The 17464-nt window shown below is 44.2% G+C and overlaps 9 non-coding genes across 9 annotated transcripts; all 9 read right to left on the bottom strand.

Annotated features, from left to right (window-relative positions):
- Positions 1-687: 687 nt before the first annotated feature.
- trnap-ugg (transfer RNA proline (anticodon UGG)) lies at positions 688-776 on the bottom strand. The gene is given in 2 exon segments: positions 688-723; positions 740-776. It is a non-coding gene; the product is annotated as a tRNA-Pro (tRNA).
- Positions 777-6876: 6100 nt separating this feature from the next.
- On the bottom strand, positions 6877-6958 carry trnas-gcu (transfer RNA serine (anticodon GCU)). Its single transcript has one exon. It is a non-coding gene; the product is annotated as a tRNA-Ser (tRNA).
- A 2261-nt stretch (positions 6959-9219) lies between these two features.
- On the bottom strand, positions 9220-9301 carry trnas-gcu (transfer RNA serine (anticodon GCU)). Its single transcript has one exon. It is a non-coding gene; the product is annotated as a tRNA-Ser (tRNA).
- A 2262-nt stretch (positions 9302-11563) lies between these two features.
- trnas-gcu (transfer RNA serine (anticodon GCU)) lies at positions 11564-11645 on the bottom strand. The gene has a single exon. It is a non-coding gene; the product is annotated as a tRNA-Ser (tRNA).
- A 245-nt stretch (positions 11646-11890) lies between these two features.
- trnar-ucg (transfer RNA arginine (anticodon UCG)) lies at positions 11891-11979 on the bottom strand. Its single transcript is given in 2 exon segments — positions 11891-11926; positions 11943-11979. It is a non-coding gene; the product is annotated as a tRNA-Arg (tRNA).
- A 1925-nt stretch (positions 11980-13904) lies between these two features.
- trnas-gcu (transfer RNA serine (anticodon GCU)) lies at positions 13905-13986 on the bottom strand. The gene has a single exon. It is a non-coding gene; the product is annotated as a tRNA-Ser (tRNA).
- A 245-nt stretch (positions 13987-14231) lies between these two features.
- On the bottom strand, positions 14232-14320 carry trnar-ucg (transfer RNA arginine (anticodon UCG)). Its single transcript is given in 2 exon segments — positions 14232-14267; positions 14284-14320. It is a non-coding gene; the product is annotated as a tRNA-Arg (tRNA).
- A 1923-nt stretch (positions 14321-16243) lies between these two features.
- trnas-gcu (transfer RNA serine (anticodon GCU)) lies at positions 16244-16325 on the bottom strand. Its single transcript has one exon. It is a non-coding gene; the product is annotated as a tRNA-Ser (tRNA).
- Positions 16326-16570: 245 nt separating this feature from the next.
- On the bottom strand, positions 16571-16659 carry trnar-ucg (transfer RNA arginine (anticodon UCG)). The gene is given in 2 exon segments: positions 16571-16606; positions 16623-16659. It is a non-coding gene; the product is annotated as a tRNA-Arg (tRNA).
- Between the last annotated feature and the right edge of the window lie 805 nt (positions 16660-17464).

The raw sequence follows: 17464 nt of genomic DNA on the forward strand, positions 1-17464 counted from the left end.
GAAATATGTCTGTTTTCTCACATGTCGACTGGCTGTGAGAAATGGAACTTTGAGTAACAAATGGTGGGGCTCGTCCGCGAACCTCTCACATATCAAATGTGATCATCCGAAAGCAAAAACCATCGCACTTGACCAACGAGCCGCCGACAGTAAGGCGTGTAGCTCTCAGATTCTGACGGTAGTGAGAAAAAATATTCGGCCCATCGTGTTTGTGCTGTCCCTCAGAGAACTATCTAATTCGTCACCCTCTCCATAGTCCTGCAAATGTTATCCTTTTGACGAATATATTATTAATTTGAGACATGACATGAGCAAAGTACAGCATCCTTGCGAGTAAAAGGGAAATTTGGCGATGAGGTTAAATGTGAATGACAAAACGACCAGGAAGGTCAAAGCTGTCAGACAACGACGACGAGAATGGGATTCAAATCCATTGCGCAGAGCCCATTATCAGTCCATCGCCTTCAGCTCTCGGCCACCTCGTCTCTTGTTTAACACATCGTCAGCGATGCAATCTCCTGCTTTTTGTATGCAAACAAAAATAACGTGCAAAAAAGTCCACTTCACAGCTTGCTCTGCCCGTGCATGCAGATCGACAATGATGAAAACGTGTCGTGAGAGATTCTTTCAGCAAACAGCCTTCCTTGACTTGAGGTGAGTGACTGGAAGAAACGCAGCAAGCTTAGTTGACCGCGGCCGGATTCAAACCTGCAATCTTCTGATAACCTCGCGTTTATAATCCAAGTCAGATGCCTTATCCATTAGGCCACGCGGCCTCTGCCAATGCCATCCACTGTGCTATTGTGTATATTGGGCGCAGATTGGATGCAACTGCAATATCAAGGAATGGATTGAGGAAAAGATGAGCATATTTCGAGTGAATGAACAGATTCACGGCGATCTGGGTGCGCACCGGCGCAGGCAAACCCAATGTAAATTGGAGCACAGCAATTTAACAATTCGGTCATTGCAGCTGAAATCATACTCCTTCTAAAACAAGACAGGATGACCCGGGTTTATGAGAAAATCCGTTTCAAAGGGAAAGATTATAGAAACATAGAAACAAAGAAAATAAGTGCAGGAGCAGGCCATTCAGCCCTTCTAGCCCGCACCGCCATTCAATGAGTTCATGGCGGAACATGAAACTTCAGTACCCCCTTCCTGCTTTCACGCCATACCACTTGATCCCCCGAGTGGTAAGGACTTCATCTAACTCCCTTTTGAATATATTAAGTGAATTGGCCTCAAATACTTTCTGTGGTAGAGAATTCCACAGGTTCACCATTCTCTGGTTGAAGACGTTTCTCCTCATCTCGGTCCTAAATGGCTTACCCCTTATCCTTAGATTGTGACCCCTGGTTCTGGACTTCCCCAACATTGGGAACATTCTTCCTGTATCTAACCTGACTAACCCCGTCAGAATTTTAAAAGTTTCTATGAGGTGCCCTCTCATTCTTCTGAACTCCAGTGAATACAAGCCCAGTTGATTAATCTTTCTTGAAAGGTCAGTCGCACCATTCCGGGAATCAGTCTGGTGAATCTTCGCTGCACTCCCTCAATAGCAAGAATGTCCTTCCTCAAGTTAGGAGACCAAAACTGTGTACAATACACCAGGTGTGGCCTCACCAAGGCCCTGTACAACTGTAGCAACACCTCCCTGCCCCTGAACACAAATGTCTCGCTATGAAGGCCAACATGCCATTTGCTGTTTTAACCACCTGCTGTACCTGCATGCCAAACTTCAATGACTGATGGACCATGAAACCCAGGTCTCGTTGCACCTTCCCTTTTCCTAATCTGTCACCATTCAGATAATAGTATGTCTCTCTGTTTTAACCACCAAAGTGGATAACCTCACATTTATCCACATTATACTTCATCTGCCATTCATTCGCCCACTCACCTAACCTATCCAAGTCACTCTGCAGCCACATAGCATCCACCTTGCAGCTCACACTGCCACCCAACTTAGTGTCTTCCGCAAATTTGGAGATACTACATTTAATCCCCTCGTCTAAATCATTAATGAACAGTGTAAACAGCTGGGGCCACAGCACAGAACATTGCGGTATCCCACTCGTCACAGCCTGACATTCTGAAAAGTACCCATTTACTCCTACTCTTTGCTTCCTGTCTGACAAGCATTTCTCAATCCATGTCAGCACACTACACCCAATCCCATGTGCTGAACCGGAACTGACAAGCAGCCCGTTTAAACAGACACAGAATGATCGGGGACTGCAAGGTCATCCCTTTTACCCAGATGCAGAATGACCCATGACTGACAGCAGTTCTTTTTTAAAAGAATAAAGTGAGATTTCTATCATCCCTGAAGGCAATTGTGTATTCGGCCTCGGGTCCAGGTGGGGCAGAGACAGTTATGGAAGCCACAGCCAGGAAGGAGGGAGGGACGTAAAACCAGCCCAGACTGAAATATATATATATTTAACATTTTACGAAAATACATGCATTTAAATATGTATTCAAAAAATTGAATTTGAGTTGTTTTAAATAAATAAATAATTGATTCATAATCTATATATTTTTTGATTGAAGGAAGTCTGTTTGACGGGAAGAATTTCATTGGAAATGAGGAGTGCAATCAATCAATACCCAAACACAGTAAGCCCATTTTGGAAGACAAGCCACTCGCGAAGTTGTGGGCGACAAAGGCGATCTTTTAAAGTCGCGTGTGTCTTTCTGCTGGATCTGACAGCAGCTCTTGTGCTCTGAAAGAGGTCAAATGTAATAGAGCCCGGTGCCGGCGGAACAGAAAAAGCATATTTCTTTTGGAAGTTCAAAATTTGGAATTACATATAAATATATTCATATTTATACATGTATAAACAAAGTCAATCAGTCAGTCATGACTTGTCTTGTCTTGGTTTGATTTGATTTGAATTTGAAAATAACGATGGAGGATGGGATCATATCACACAGCCCACACGCAAGCTCTGGCAAAAATCGCTATATTTCTAACTTGTGTATTTTCCCTTCTTTCAGATGTGGAACAGGAAAATCCCACAGCAGATTCTTCTACCGTCAGAGAGTCCACGAAGGAGTGTTCAATCAAATCAGTACGTTTTCAAATTGCATGTAATGCATTTTTCTCACATGACAGTAAGATCGCACAGCACGTTTGCACACACTCTAGCTTAACAAACACACAAACAAACTAATATTCCTGCACCCTACAAAGGCAGTTTTTGAAATTTGAAATTGGAAATCCGGGATCGACAGCACATCCCTTTTAAACAGACACAGAATGATGCGGGACAGATAGCACACAATTTTAAACAGACAGAGAATGATCTCGGACAGACAGCACATCCCCTTAAAAGGAACACGGAAATAGAATGACGAAAAGCAGATAAATATGTAAAACTCGGCAGGTCGTGCAGATTCTGTGGAGGAAGAAGTAGGTTTCACGTTCTGTCGGATGAGTAAAACATGGCCGGGTTCGTCCGGGATTTGGCCCGTGAACTCTCGCATTTCAAATGTGATCATTCCGAACGGAGAATCATAACCGTGGACCAACGCGCCGCCGACAGTGAAAAGCGCAGCTCTCAGATTCTGACGGTGGTGAGAAATGATATTATGGCCCATCGTGCATGTGCTGTCTCTCAGATACCTGTCGAATTAGTGCCGCTCGCCATTGTACTGCAACTGTTCTCCTTTTGACGAATATATTATTAATTTGAGACATGACATGAGGAAAGTACAGCATCCTTGTAATTGAAAGGGGAATTTGGCGATGAGGTTCAATGTGATTGACAAAACGAGGTCAAAACTGTAAGCCAACGACAACGGGATTCGAACATATGCGTTCAGAGCACAATGGATCAGCAGTCCATTGCCTTAACCTCTCGGTCATCTCTGCACTGCTTTAATACACCCTCATCCATTCAATCTCCTGCTTTTTGTATCCAAAGAGAAATAATGTGCAACAAAGTCCACTTCACAGCTTGCTCTGCCAATGCATGCAGATCGACAATGATGAAAACATGCCATCAGATTCTTGAGGCAAACAGCCTTCCTTCACTTCAGGTGAGTGACTGGAAGAGATGGTTGGTTTCTTAGCAGAATCACAACAAAGAATGTAAAATTTCACTAAAGCATGTTATGGTGACCGCGTCACGATTCGAACTTTCAATCTTCTGATAACTTCGCGGTTATAATTGAAATCAGCCGCCTTATCCATTAGGCCACGCGGTCTCTGCCAACACCATCTATTGTGTTATTGTGCATATTGCCAGCAGATTCGCGGCAACTGCAACATCAAGGACTGGATTTCGGAAAAGATGAGCATATTTCGAGTGAATGAACAGATGCACGGCGATCTGGGTGCGCGCCGGCGCAGGCAAGCCCAATGTAAATTGAAACACAACAGTTTAACAATTCGGTCATTGCAGCTGAAATGATACTCCTTCTCAAACTATACAGGATGACCCGGGTTTATGAGAAAACCAGTTTCAAAGGAAAGATTATGAACCGGAACTGACAACCAGCCCGTTCAAACTAACACAGAATGATCCGGGGCTGCAAGGACATCCCTTTTACCCAGATGCAGAATGACCCTTGAATGACAGCAATTCTCTTTTAAAAGAATAAAGTGAGATTTCGAACATCCCTGAAGGCAATTGTGCAGTGGGGCTCAGGACCACGCAGGGCAAAGACTGTTATTGAAGCCACAGGTGATAGACAGGCAGGAAGGAGGGAGGGAGGGACGTAAAACCAGCCCAGTCTGAAATATATAAATATTTAACTTTTTATGAAAATAAATGCATTTAAATTGTATTAAAAAAAATTGAATTTGAGTTTTTTTAATGAAATAAATAACTGATTCATAATCTATGTATTTTTTTATTGAACGAATGCTGTGTAACTATAAGAATTCCATTGGATATGAGAGGTGCAGTCAATAACTACCCAAACACAGTAACCCCATGGTGGAAGACAAGCCATGAGGGAAGATGTTGGCGACAAGGGCGATCTTTTCAAGTCGCGTGTGTCTTTCCAATGGATCTGACAGCAGCTGCTTGTGCTGTGAAAGACGTCAAATGTAAGAGAGCGCAGCGCAGGCAGAACAGAAAAAGCATATTTATTTTTGAAGTTAAAAATTTGGGATTATATAAAAATATGCACATAGATATATATATACATGTATAAACAAAGTCAGTCAGTCAGTCATGTCTTGTATTGGTTTGATTTGATTTGAATTTGCAAATAAGGATGGAGGATGTCGTCATGTCACACAGCCCACACGCAAGCCCGGCCTAAAATCGCTATATTTCTAACTTGTGTATTTGCCCTTCTTTCAGATGTGGAATAGCACAATTCCTCAGCAGATTCTTCTACCGTCAGAGAGTCCACGAAGAAGTGTTCAATCAAATCAGTACTGTTTCAAGTTGCATGTAATGCATTTTTCTCACATGACAGTAAGATCGCACTGCACGTTTGCACACTCTCTAGCTTATACAAAAATACAAACAAACTAAAATTCCTTAACCTCCAAAGGCAGGTTTTGAAATTTGAAATTGGAAATCCGGGACAGACAGCACATCCCTTTTAAACAGACACAGAATGAGGACGGTCTGATAGCACACCATTTTAAAGAGACAGAGAATGAGCTCGGACAGACAGCAAATCCCCTTAAAAGGGACCCGGAAATAGAATGAATAAAAACAGATAAATATGTAAAACTCGGCAGGTCGTGCAGATTTTGTGGAGGAAGAATCCGGTTTCACGTTCTGTCGGATAATCATTCCGACATTTCAGGAAAAAGTTAAAGATTACAGATGTTTTCAACAAAAATAGCGCCTGGAAAAAATACGCAGCGATAAAGGTCAAATGGGAACGTATATGTAACAGCGGAACGCAGGAGTGATATAAATAATACATGGCACAATGGAGAAAGCCAAAGTGGGTGGTAATCGGGCAATAACATAACAAAGGATGGTCCAGAGGAGGTGTTAGTGGGAATAGCAGAACCATTATCAGACAATAGGAGCGGTGCTGATCATCCGATACGTTGAACCTAATGTTGAGGCCAGAAGACGAGAACATGCCTACAATATAGGGTTTCACCGCCTTTTACGCAGACCAGGCAGCTTTGCCAGCCCGGATTGATTTCCTGTCCGCTTTTAATTCGGCAGCCTAGGGACGAATTCAAAAGGCAGCTTCTCTCATCTTTTCAGCTCTAGAGAAATAGGACGCACACATATTCAGGGCAGAGGTGGAGATTGACGCTGAATGTATGTTTATCCCAATTGAGGTGAACTTATGCGTACAGACAGGAAGATATACTGATCAAGTATCGGCCGGAACAAAACAAGTCTTTAGGTTATCCAACGAGTCACAGAGCCGAGTACCTCTGAGATATTTTAACTTTACTCAGTTTGGCGGGTTTCACTTTGCTGTGGGATTTGGATGCGAAGGGAACATCGGCGTAAAATCACACGTTTTAACGTGAAATACGTCTGTTTTCTCACATGTCGAGCGGCTGTTAGAAGCGGAACTTTGAGTAAAACATGGCGGGGCTCGACCGGGATTTGGCCCGTGACCTCTCGCATTTCAAATGTGATCAATCCGAAGGGAGAATCATAACCGTGGACCAACGAGCCGCCGACAGTGAAAAGCGCAGCTCTCAGATTCTGACGTTGGTGAGAAATAATATTATGGCCCATCGTGCATGTGCTGTCTCTCAGATACCTATCTAATTAGTGCCCCTCGTCATTGTACTGCAACTGTTCTCCTTATAACGAATATATTATTAATTTGAGACATGACATGAGGAAAGGACAGCATCCCTGTAAGTAAAAGGGGAATTTGGCGATGAGGTGAAAGTCAAAAAGTGGTCAAGCTGCAAGCCAACGACGACGAGAATGGGATTCGAACCCAGGCGTGCAGAGCACAATGGATTAGCAGACAATCGCCTTAACCTCTCGGCCAGCTCGTCTCTGCTATAGGACATCGTCAGCCATTCAATCTCCTGCTTTTTGTATCCAAACAGAAATAATGTGCAAGAAAGTCCACTTCACAGCTTGCTCTGCCCGTGCATGCAGATCGACAATGATGAAAACTTGCCATTTGATTCTGAAAGCAAACAGCCTTCCTTCACTTCAGGTGAGTGACTGGAAGAGATGGTTGGTTTCTCGGCAGAATCACAACAAAGAATATAAAATTTCGCGTAGCGAGCTAAGTTGACCGCGGCAGGACTCGAACCTGCGATCTTCTGATAACTTTGCGGTTATAAACGAAGTCAGACGCCTTATCCATTAAGCCTCGCGGCCGCTGCCAGCAGCATTCGTTGTGTTGTTGTGTATATTGCGAGCAAATTCGGGGCAACTGCAATATCAAGGAGTGGATTTAGGAAAAGATGAGCATATTTCGAGTGGATGAACAGATGCACTGCGATCTGGGTGCGCACCAGCGCAGGCAACCCCAATGTAAATTGGAACACTATAGTTTAACAATTCGGTCATTGCAGCTGAAATCATACTCCTTCTCAAACAATACAGGATGACCCGGGTTTATGAGAAAATCCGTTTTAAAGGGAAAGAGAATGAACCGGAACTGACAACCAGCCCATTTAAACAGACACAGAATGATCCGGGATTGCAAGGACATCCCTTTTACCCAGATGCAGAATGACCCTTGACTGACAGCAGTTCCCTTTTAAAAGAATAAAGTGAGATTTCGATCATCCCTGAAGGCGATTGTGCAGTGGGGCTCAGGACCACGCGGCGCAGAGACTGTTATTGAAGCCACAGGTGATAGACAAGGAGGGAGGGAGGGACGTAAAACCAGCCCAGTCTGAAACACACAAACAAACTAATATGCCTTAACCTCCAAGGCAGGTTTTGAAATTTGAAATTGGAAATCCGGGACAGACAGCACATCCCTTTGAAACAGACACAGAATGATGAGGGTCTGATAGCAGACCATTTTAAAGAGACAGAGAATGATCTCGGACAGACAGCAAATCCCCTTAAAAGGGACACGGAAATAGAATGAATAAAAACAGATAAATATGTAAAACTCGGCAGGTCGTGCAGATTTTGTGGAGGAAGAATCCGGTTTCACGTTCTGTCGGATAATCATTCCGATATTTCAGGAAAAAGTTAAAGATTACTGATGTTTTCAACAAAAATAGCGCCTGGAAACAATACGCAGCGAGAAATGTCAAATGGGAACGTCTGTGATACAGCGGAACGCAGGAGTGATTAAATAATACATGGCACAATGGAGAAAAACAAAGTTGGTGGTAATCGGGCAATAACGTAACAAAGGATGGTCCAAGGAGGTGTTAGTGGGAATAGCAGAACCATTACCAGACAATAGGAGCGGTGCTTATCATCCGATACGTTGAACCTAATGTTGAGGCCAGAAGACGAGAACATGCTTACAATATAGGCTGTCACCGCCTTTTAATCAGACCAGGCAGCTTTGCCAGCCAGGATTGATATCCTGTCCGCTTTGAATTCGGCAGCCAAGGGACGAATTCAAAAGGCAGCTTCTCTCATCTTTTCAGGTTTAGAGAAACAGGACGCACACATGTTCAGGGCAGAGGAGGAGATTGACGCTGAATGTATGCTTATCCCAATTGAGGTGAACTTATGCGTACAGACAGGAAGATATACTGATCAAGTATCGGCCGGAACCAAACAAGGCTTTAGGTTATCCAACGAGTCACAGAGCCGAGTACCTCTGAGACATTTTAACTTTACTCAGTTTGGCGGGTTTCACTTTGCTCTGGGATTTGGATGCTAAGGGAACATCGGCGTAAAATCACACGTTTTAACGTGAAATACCTCTGTTTTCTCACATGTCGAGCGGCTGTTTGAAGCGGAACTTTGAGTAAAACATGGCGGGGCTCGTCCGGGATTTGGCCCGTGAGCTCTCGCATTTCAAATGTGATCATTCCGAAGGGAGAATCATAACCGTGGACCAACGAGCCGCCGACAGTGAAAAGCGCAGCTCTCAGATTCTGACGGTGGTGAGAAATGATATTATGGCCCATCGTGCATGTGCTGTCTCTCAGATACCTATCTAATTAGTGCCCCTCGCCATTGTACTGCAACTGTTCTCCTTTTGACGAATATATTATTAATTTGAGACATGACATGAGGAAAGGACTGCATCCCTGTAAGTAAAAGGGGAATTTTGCGATGAGGTTAAATGTAAATGTCAAAAAGTGGTTAAGCTGCAAGCCAACGACGACGAGAATGGGATTCGAACCCATGCGTGCAGAGCATAATGGATTAGCAGTCCATCGCCTTAACCTCTCGGCCACCTCGTCTCTGCTATAAAACATCGTCAGCCATTCAATCTCCTGCTTTTTATTTCCAAACAGAAATAATGTGTAAGAAAGTCCACTTCACAGCTTGCTCTGCCCGTGCATGCAGATCGACAATGATGAAAACTTGCCATGAGATTCTTTGAGCAAACAGCCTTCCTTCACTTCAGGTGAGTGACTGGAAGAGATGGTTGGTTTCTCAGCAGAATCACAACAAAGAATATAAAATTTCTCGTAGCGAGCTAAGTTGACTGCGGCAGGACTCGAAACTGCAATCGTCTGATAACTTCGCGGTTGTAATCGAAGTCAGAAGCCTTATCCATTAGGCCACGCGGCCGCTGCCAGCAACATTCATGGTGTTGTTGTATATATTGCGAGCAAATTCGGGGCAACTGCAATATCAAGGAGTGGATTTCGGAAAAGATGAGCATATTTCGAGTGAATGAACAGATGCACTGCGATCTGGGTGCGCACCGGCGCAGGCAACCCAAATATAAATTGGAACACTATAGTTTAACAATTCGGTCATTGCAGCTGAAATCATACTCCTTCTCAAACAATACAGGATGACCCGTGATTATGAGAAAATCCGTTTCAAAGGGAAAGATTATGAACCGGAACTGAGAACCAGCCCATTTAAACAGGCATAGAATGATCCGGGTTTGCAAGGACATCCCTTTTACCCAAATGCAGAATTACCCTTGACTGACAGCAGTTCCCTTTTAAAAGAATAAAGTGAGATTTCGATCATCCCTGAAGGCAATTGTGCAGTGGGGCTCAGGACCACGCGGCGCAGAGACTGTTATTGAAGCCACAGGTGATAGACAAGGAGGGAGGGAGGGATGTAAAACCAGCCCAGTCTGAAACACACAAACAAACTAAAATTCCTTAACCTCCAAAGGCAGGTTTTGAAATTTGAAATTGGAAATCCGGGACAGACAGCACATCCATTTTAAACAGACACAGAATGATGAGGGTGTGATAGCGCCCCATTTCAAAGAGACAGAGAATGATCTCGGACAGACAGCAAATCCCCTTATAAGGGACACGGAAATAGAAAGAATAAAAACAGATAGATATGTAAAACTCGGCTGGTCGTGCAGATTTTGTGGAGGAAGAATCCGGTTTCACGTTCTGTCGGATAATAATTCCGATATTTCAGGAAAAAGTTAAAGATTACAGATGTTTTCAACAAAAATAGCGTCTGGAAAAAATACGCAGCGAGAAACGTCAAATGGGAACTTCTGTGATACAGCGGAACGCAGGAGTGATTAAATAATATATGGCACAATGGAGAAAGACAAAGTGGGTGGTAATCGGGCAATAACGTAACAAAGTATGGTCCAGAGGAGGTGTTAGTGGGAACAGCAGAACCATTACCAGACAATGGGAGCGGTGTTTATCATCCGATACGTTGAACCTAATGTTGAGGCCAGAAGACGAGAACATGACTACAATACAGGTTATGACCGACTTTTTATCAGACCAGGCAGCTTTGCCAGCCCGGATTGATTTCCTGTCCGCTTTGAACGCGGCAGCCAAGGGACGAATTCAAAAGGAAGCTTCTCTCATCTTTTCAGCTCTAGAGAAACAGGAAGCACTCATATTCAGGGCAGAGGTGGAGATTGACGCTGAATGTATGCTTATCCCAATTGAGGTGAACTTATGCGTACAGACAGGAAGATATACTGATCAAGTATCGGCCGGAACCAAACAAGGCTTTAGGTTATCCAACGAGTCACAGAGCCGAGTACCTCTGAGATATTTTAACTTTAATCAGTTTGGCGGGTTTCACTTTGCTCTGCGATTTGGATGCTAAGGGAACATCGGCGTAAAATCACACGTTTTAACGTGAAATACGTCTGTGTTCTCAGATGTCGAGCGGCTGTCAGAAGCGGAACTTTGAATAAAACATGGCGGGGCTCGTCCGGGATTTGGCCCGTGACCTCTCGCATTTCAAATGTGTTCATTCCGAAGGGAGAATCATAACCGTGGACCAACGAGCCGCCGACAGTGAAAAGGGCAGCTCTCAGATTCTGACGGTGGTGTGAAATGATATTATGGCCCAACGTGCATGTGCTGTCTCTCAGATACCTATCTAATTAGTGCCCTCGCCATTGTACTGCAACTGTTCTCCTTTTGACGAATATATTATTAATTTGAGACATGACATGAGGAAAGTACAGCATCCCTGTAAGTAAAAGAGGAATTTGGCGATGAGGTTAAATGTGAATGTCAAAAAGTGGTTAAGCTGCAAGCCAACGACGACGAGAATGGGACTCGAACCCATGCGTGCAGAGCACAATGGATTAGCAGTCCATCGCCTTAACCTCTCAGCCACCTCGTCTCTGCTATAAGACATCGTCAGCCATTCAATCTCCTGCTTTTTGTATCCAAACAGAAATAAGGTGCAAGAAAGTCCACTTCACAGCTTGCTCTGCCCGTGCATGCAGATCGACAATGATGAAAACTTGCCATGAGATTCTTAAAGCAAACAGCCTTCCTTCACTTCAGGTGAGTGACTGGAAGAGATGGTTGGTTTCTCGGCAGAATCACAACAAAGAATATAAAATTTCACGTAGCGAGCTATGTTGACCGCGGCAGGACTCGAACCTGCAATCTTCTGATAACTTTGCGGCTGTAATCGAAGTCAGACGCCTTATCCATTAGGCCACGCGGCCGCTGCCAGCACCATTCATTGTGTTGTTGTATATATTGCGAGAAAATTCGGGGCAACTGCAATATCAAGGAGTGGATTTAGGAAAAGATGAGCATATTTCGAGTGAATGAACAGATGCACTGCGATCTGGGTGCGCACCGGCGCAGGCAACCCCAATGTAAATTGGAACACTATAGTTTAACAATTCGGTCATTGCAGCTGAAATCATACTCCTTCTCAAACAATACAGGATGAGCCGGGTTTATGAGAAAATCCGTTTTAAAGGGAAAGATTATGAACCGGAACTGACAACCAGCCCATTTAAACAGACACAGAATGATCCGGGATTGCAAGGACATCCCTTTTACCCAGATGCAGAATGACCCTTGACTGACAGCAGTTCACTTTTAAAAGAATAAAGTGAGATTTCGATCATCCCTGAAGGCAATTGTGCAGTGGGGCTCAGGACCACGCGGCGCAGAGACTGTTGTTGAAGCCACAGGTGATAGACAGGGAGGGAGGGACGTAAAACCAGCCCAGTCTGAAACACACAAACAAACTAATATTCCTTAACCTCCAAAGGCAGGTTTTGAAATTTCAAATTGGAAATCCGGGACAGACAGCACATCCCTTTGAAACAGACACAGAATGATGAGGGTCTGATAGCACACCATTTTACAGAGACAGAGAATTATCTCGGACAGACAGCAAATCCCCTTAAAAGGGACACGGAAATAGAATGAATAAAAACAGATAAATATGTAAAACTCGGCAGGTCGTGCAGATTTTGTGGAGGAAGAATCCGGTTTCACGTTCTGTCGGATTATAATTCCGATATTTCAGGAAAAAGTTAAAGATTACAGATGTTTTCAACAAAAATAGCGCCTGGAAAAAATACGCAGCGAGAAATGTCAAATGGGAACTTTTGTGATACAGCGGAACGAAGGAGTGATGAAATAATACATGGCACAATGGAGCAAGGCAAAGTGGGTGGTAATCGGGCAATAACGTAACAAAGGATGGGCCAGAGGAAGTGTTAGTGGGAATAGCAGAACCATTACCAGACAATGGGAGCGGTGCTTATCATCCGATACGTTGAACCTAATGTTGAGGCCAGAAGACGAGAACATGCCGACAATATAGGGTATCACCGCCTTTTAATCAGACCAGGCAGCTTTGCCAGCCCGGATTGATTTCCTGTATGCTTTGAATTCGGCAGCCAAGGGACGAATTCAAAAAGCAGCTTCTCTCATCTTTTCAGCTCTAGAGACACAGGACGCACACATGTTCAGGGCAGAGGTGGAGATTGACGCTGAATGTATGCTTATCCCAATTGAGGTGAACTTATCCGTACAGACAGGAAGATATACTGATCAAGTATCGGCCGGAACCAAACAAGGCTTTAGGTTATCCAACGAGTCACAGAGCCGAGTACCTTTGAGATATTTTAACTTTAGTCAGTTTGGCGGGATTCACTTTGCTCTGGGATTTGGATGCTCAGGGAACATCGGCGTAAAATCACACGTTTTAACGTGAAATACGTCTGTTTTCTCACATGTCGAGCGGCTGTTAGAAGCGGAACTTTGAGTAAAACATGACGGGGTTCGTCCGGGATTTGGCCCGTGACCTCTCGCATTTCAAATGTGATCAATCCGAAGGGAGAATCATAACCGTGGACCAACGAGCCGCCGACAGTGAAAAGCGCAGCTCTCAGATTCTGACGGTGGTGAGAAATGATATTATGGCCCATCGTTCATGTGCTGTCTCTCAGATACCTATCTAATTAGTGCCCCTCGCCATTGTACTGCAACTGTTCTCCTTTTGACGAATATATTATTAATTTGAGACGTGACATGAGGAAAGTACAGCATCCCTGGAAGTAAAAGGGGAATTTGGCGATGAGGTTAAATGTGAATGTCAAAAAGTAGTTAAGCTGCAAGCCAACGACGACGAGAATGGGACTCGACCCCATGCGTGCAGAGCACAATGGATTAGCAGTCCATCGCCTTAACCTCTCAGCCACCTCGTCTCTGCTATAAGACATCGTCAGCCATTCAATCTCCTGCTTTTTGTATCCAAACAGAAATAATGTGCAAGAAAGTCCACTTCACAGCTTGCTCTGCCCGTGCATGCAGATCGACAATGATGAAAACTTGCCATGAGATTCTTAAAGCAAACAGCCTTCCTTCACTTCAGGTGAGTGACTGGAAGAGATGGTTGATTTCTCGGCAGAATCACAACAAAGAATATAAAATTTCACTTTGCGAGCTAAGTTGACCGCGGCAGGACTCGAACCTGCAATCTTCTGATAACTTTGCGGTTGTAATCGAAGTCAGACGCCTTATCCATTAGGCCACGCGGCCGCTGCCAGCACCCTTCATTGTGTTGTTGTATATATTGCGAGCAAATTCGGGGCAACTGCAATATCAAGGAGTGGATTTAGGAAAAGATGAGCATATTTCGAGTGAATGAACAGATGCACTGCGATCTGGGTGCGCACCGGCGCAGGCAACCCCAATGTAAATTGGAACACTATAGTTTAACAATTCGGTCATTGCAGCTGAAATCATACTCCTTCTCAAACAATACAGGATGACCCGGGTTTATGAGAAAATCCGTTTAAAGGGAAAGATTATGAACCGGAACTGACAACCAGCCCATTTAAACAGACACAGAATGATCCGGGATTGCAAGGACATCTCTTTTACCCAGATGCAGAATGACCCTTGACTGACAGAAGTTCACTTTTAAAAGAATAAAGTGAGATTTCGATCATCCCTGAAGGCAATTGTGCAGTGGGGCTCAGGACCACGCGGCGCAGAGACCGTTATTGAAGCCACAGGTGATAGACAGGGAGGGAGGGACGTAAAACCAGCCCAGTCTGAAACACACAAACAAACTAATATTCCTTAACCTCCAAAGGCAGGTTTTGAAATTTCAAATTGGAAATCCGGGACAGACAGCACATCCCTTTGAAACAGACACAGAATGATGAGGGTCTGATAGCACAGCATTTTACAGAGACAGAGAATGATCTCGGTAGACAGCAAATCCCCTTAAAAGGGACACGGAAATAGAATGAATAAAAACAGATAAATATTTAAAACTCGGCAGGTCGTGCAGATTTTGTGGAGGAAGAATCCGGTTTCACGTTCTGTCGGATAATAATTCCGATATTTCAGGAAAAAGTTAAAGATTACAGATGTTTTCAACAAAAATAGCGCCTGGAAAAAATACGCAGCGAGAAATGTCAAATGGGAACTTTTGTGATACAGCGGAACGAAGGAGTGATGAAATAATACATGGCACAATGGAGAAAGGCAAAGTGGGTGGTAATCGGGCAATAACGTAACAAAGGATGGGCCAGAGGAAGTGTTAGTGGGAATAGCAGAACCATTACCAGACAATGGGAGCGGTGCTTATCATCCGATACGTTGAACCTAATGTTGAGGCCAGAAGACGAGAACATGCCTACAATATAGGGTATCACCGCCTTTTAATCAGACCAGGCAGCTTTGCCAGCCCGGATTGATTTCCTGTATGCTTTGAATTCGGCAGCCAAGGGACGAATTCAAAAAGCAGCTTCTCTCATCTTTTCAGCTCTAGAGACACAGGACGCACACATGTTCAGGGCAGAGGTGGAGATTGACGCTGAATGTATGCTTATCCCAATTGAGGTGAACTTATCCGTACAGACAGGAAGATATACTGATCAAGTATCGGCCGGAACCAAACAAGGCTTTAGGTTATCCAACGAGTCACAGAGCCGAGTACCTTTGAGATATTTTAACTTTAGTCATTTTGGCGGGATTCACTTTGCTCTGGGATTTGGATGCTAAGGGAACATCGGCGTAAAATCACACGTTTTAACGTGAAATACGTCTGTTTTCTCACATGTCGAGCGGCTGTTAGAAGCGGAACTTTGAGTAAAACATGGCGGGGTTCGTCCGGGATTTGGCCCGTGACCTCTCGCATTTCAAATGTGATCAATCCGAAGGGAGAATCATAACCGTGGACCAACCAGCCGCCGACAGTGAAAAGCGCAGCTCTCAGATTCTGACGGTGGTGAGAAATGATATTATGGCCCATCGTTCATGTGCTGTCTCTCAGATACCTATCTAATTAGTGCCCCTCGCCATTGTACTGCAACTGTTCTCCTTTTGACGAATATATTATTAATTTGAGACGTGACATGAGGAAAGTACAGCATCCCTGTAAGTAAAAGGGGAATTTGGCGATGAGGTTAAATGTGAATGTCAAAAAGTGGTTAAGCTGCAAGCCAACGACGACGAGAATGGGACTCGAACCCATGCGTGCAGAGCACAATGGATTAGCAGTCCATCGCCTTAACCTCTCAGCCACCTCGTCTCTGCTATAAGACATCGTCAGCCATTCAATCTCCTGCTTTTTGTATCCAAACAGAAATAATGTGCAAGAAAGTCCACTTCACAGCTTGCTCTGCCCGTGCATGCAGATCGACAATGATGAAAACTTGCCATGAGATTCTTGAAGCAAACAGCCTTCCTTCACTTCAGGTGAGTGACTGGAAGAGATGGTTGATTTCTCGGCAGAATCACAACAAAGAATATAAAATTTCACTTAGCGAGCTAAGTTGACCGCGGCAGGACTCGAACCTGCAATCTTCTGATAACTTTGCGGTTGTAATCGAAGTCAGACGCCTTATCCATTAGGCCACGCGGCCGCTGCCAGCATCCTTCATTGTGTTGTTGTATATATTGCGAGCAAATTCGGGGCAACTGCAATATCAAGGAGTGGATTTAGGAAAAGATGAGCATATTTCGAGTGAATGAACAGATGCACTGCGATCTGGGTGCGCAACGGCGCAGGCAACCCCAATGTAAATTGGAACACTATAGTTTAACAATTCGGTCATTGCAGCTGAAATCATACTCCTTCTCAAACAATACAGGATGACCCGGGTTTATGAGAAAATCCGTTTAAAGGGAAAGATTATGAACCGGAACTGACAACCAGCCCATTTAAACAGACACAGAATGATCCGGGCTTGCAAGGACATCCCTTTTACCCAGATGCAGAATGACCCTTGAATGACAGAAGTTCACTTTTAAAAGAATAAAGTGAGATTTCGATCATCCCTGAAGGCAATTGTGCAGTGGGGCTCAGGACCACGCGGCGCAGAGACTGTTATTGAAGCCACAGGTGATAGACAGGGAGGGAGGGACGTAAAACCAGCCCAGTCTGAAACACACAAACAAACTAATATTCCTTAACCTCCAAAGGCAGGTTTTGAAATTTCAAATTGGAAATCCGGGACAGACAGCACATCCCTTTGAAACAGACACAGAATGATGAGGGTCTGATAGCACACCATTTTACAGAGACAGAGAATGATCTCGGACAGACAGCAAATCCCCTTAAAAGGGACACGGAAATAGAATGAATAAAAACAGATAAATATTTAAAACTCGGCAGGTCGTGCAGATTTTGTGGAGGAAGAATCCGGTTTCACGTTCTGTCGGATAATA

This window comes from Pristiophorus japonicus, unplaced genomic scaffold (assembly GCF_044704955.1).
Source record: "Pristiophorus japonicus isolate sPriJap1 unplaced genomic scaffold, sPriJap1.hap1 HAP1_SCAFFOLD_33, whole genome shotgun sequence".
Classification (NCBI taxonomy): Eukaryota; Metazoa; Chordata; class Chondrichthyes; family Pristiophoridae; genus Pristiophorus; species Pristiophorus japonicus.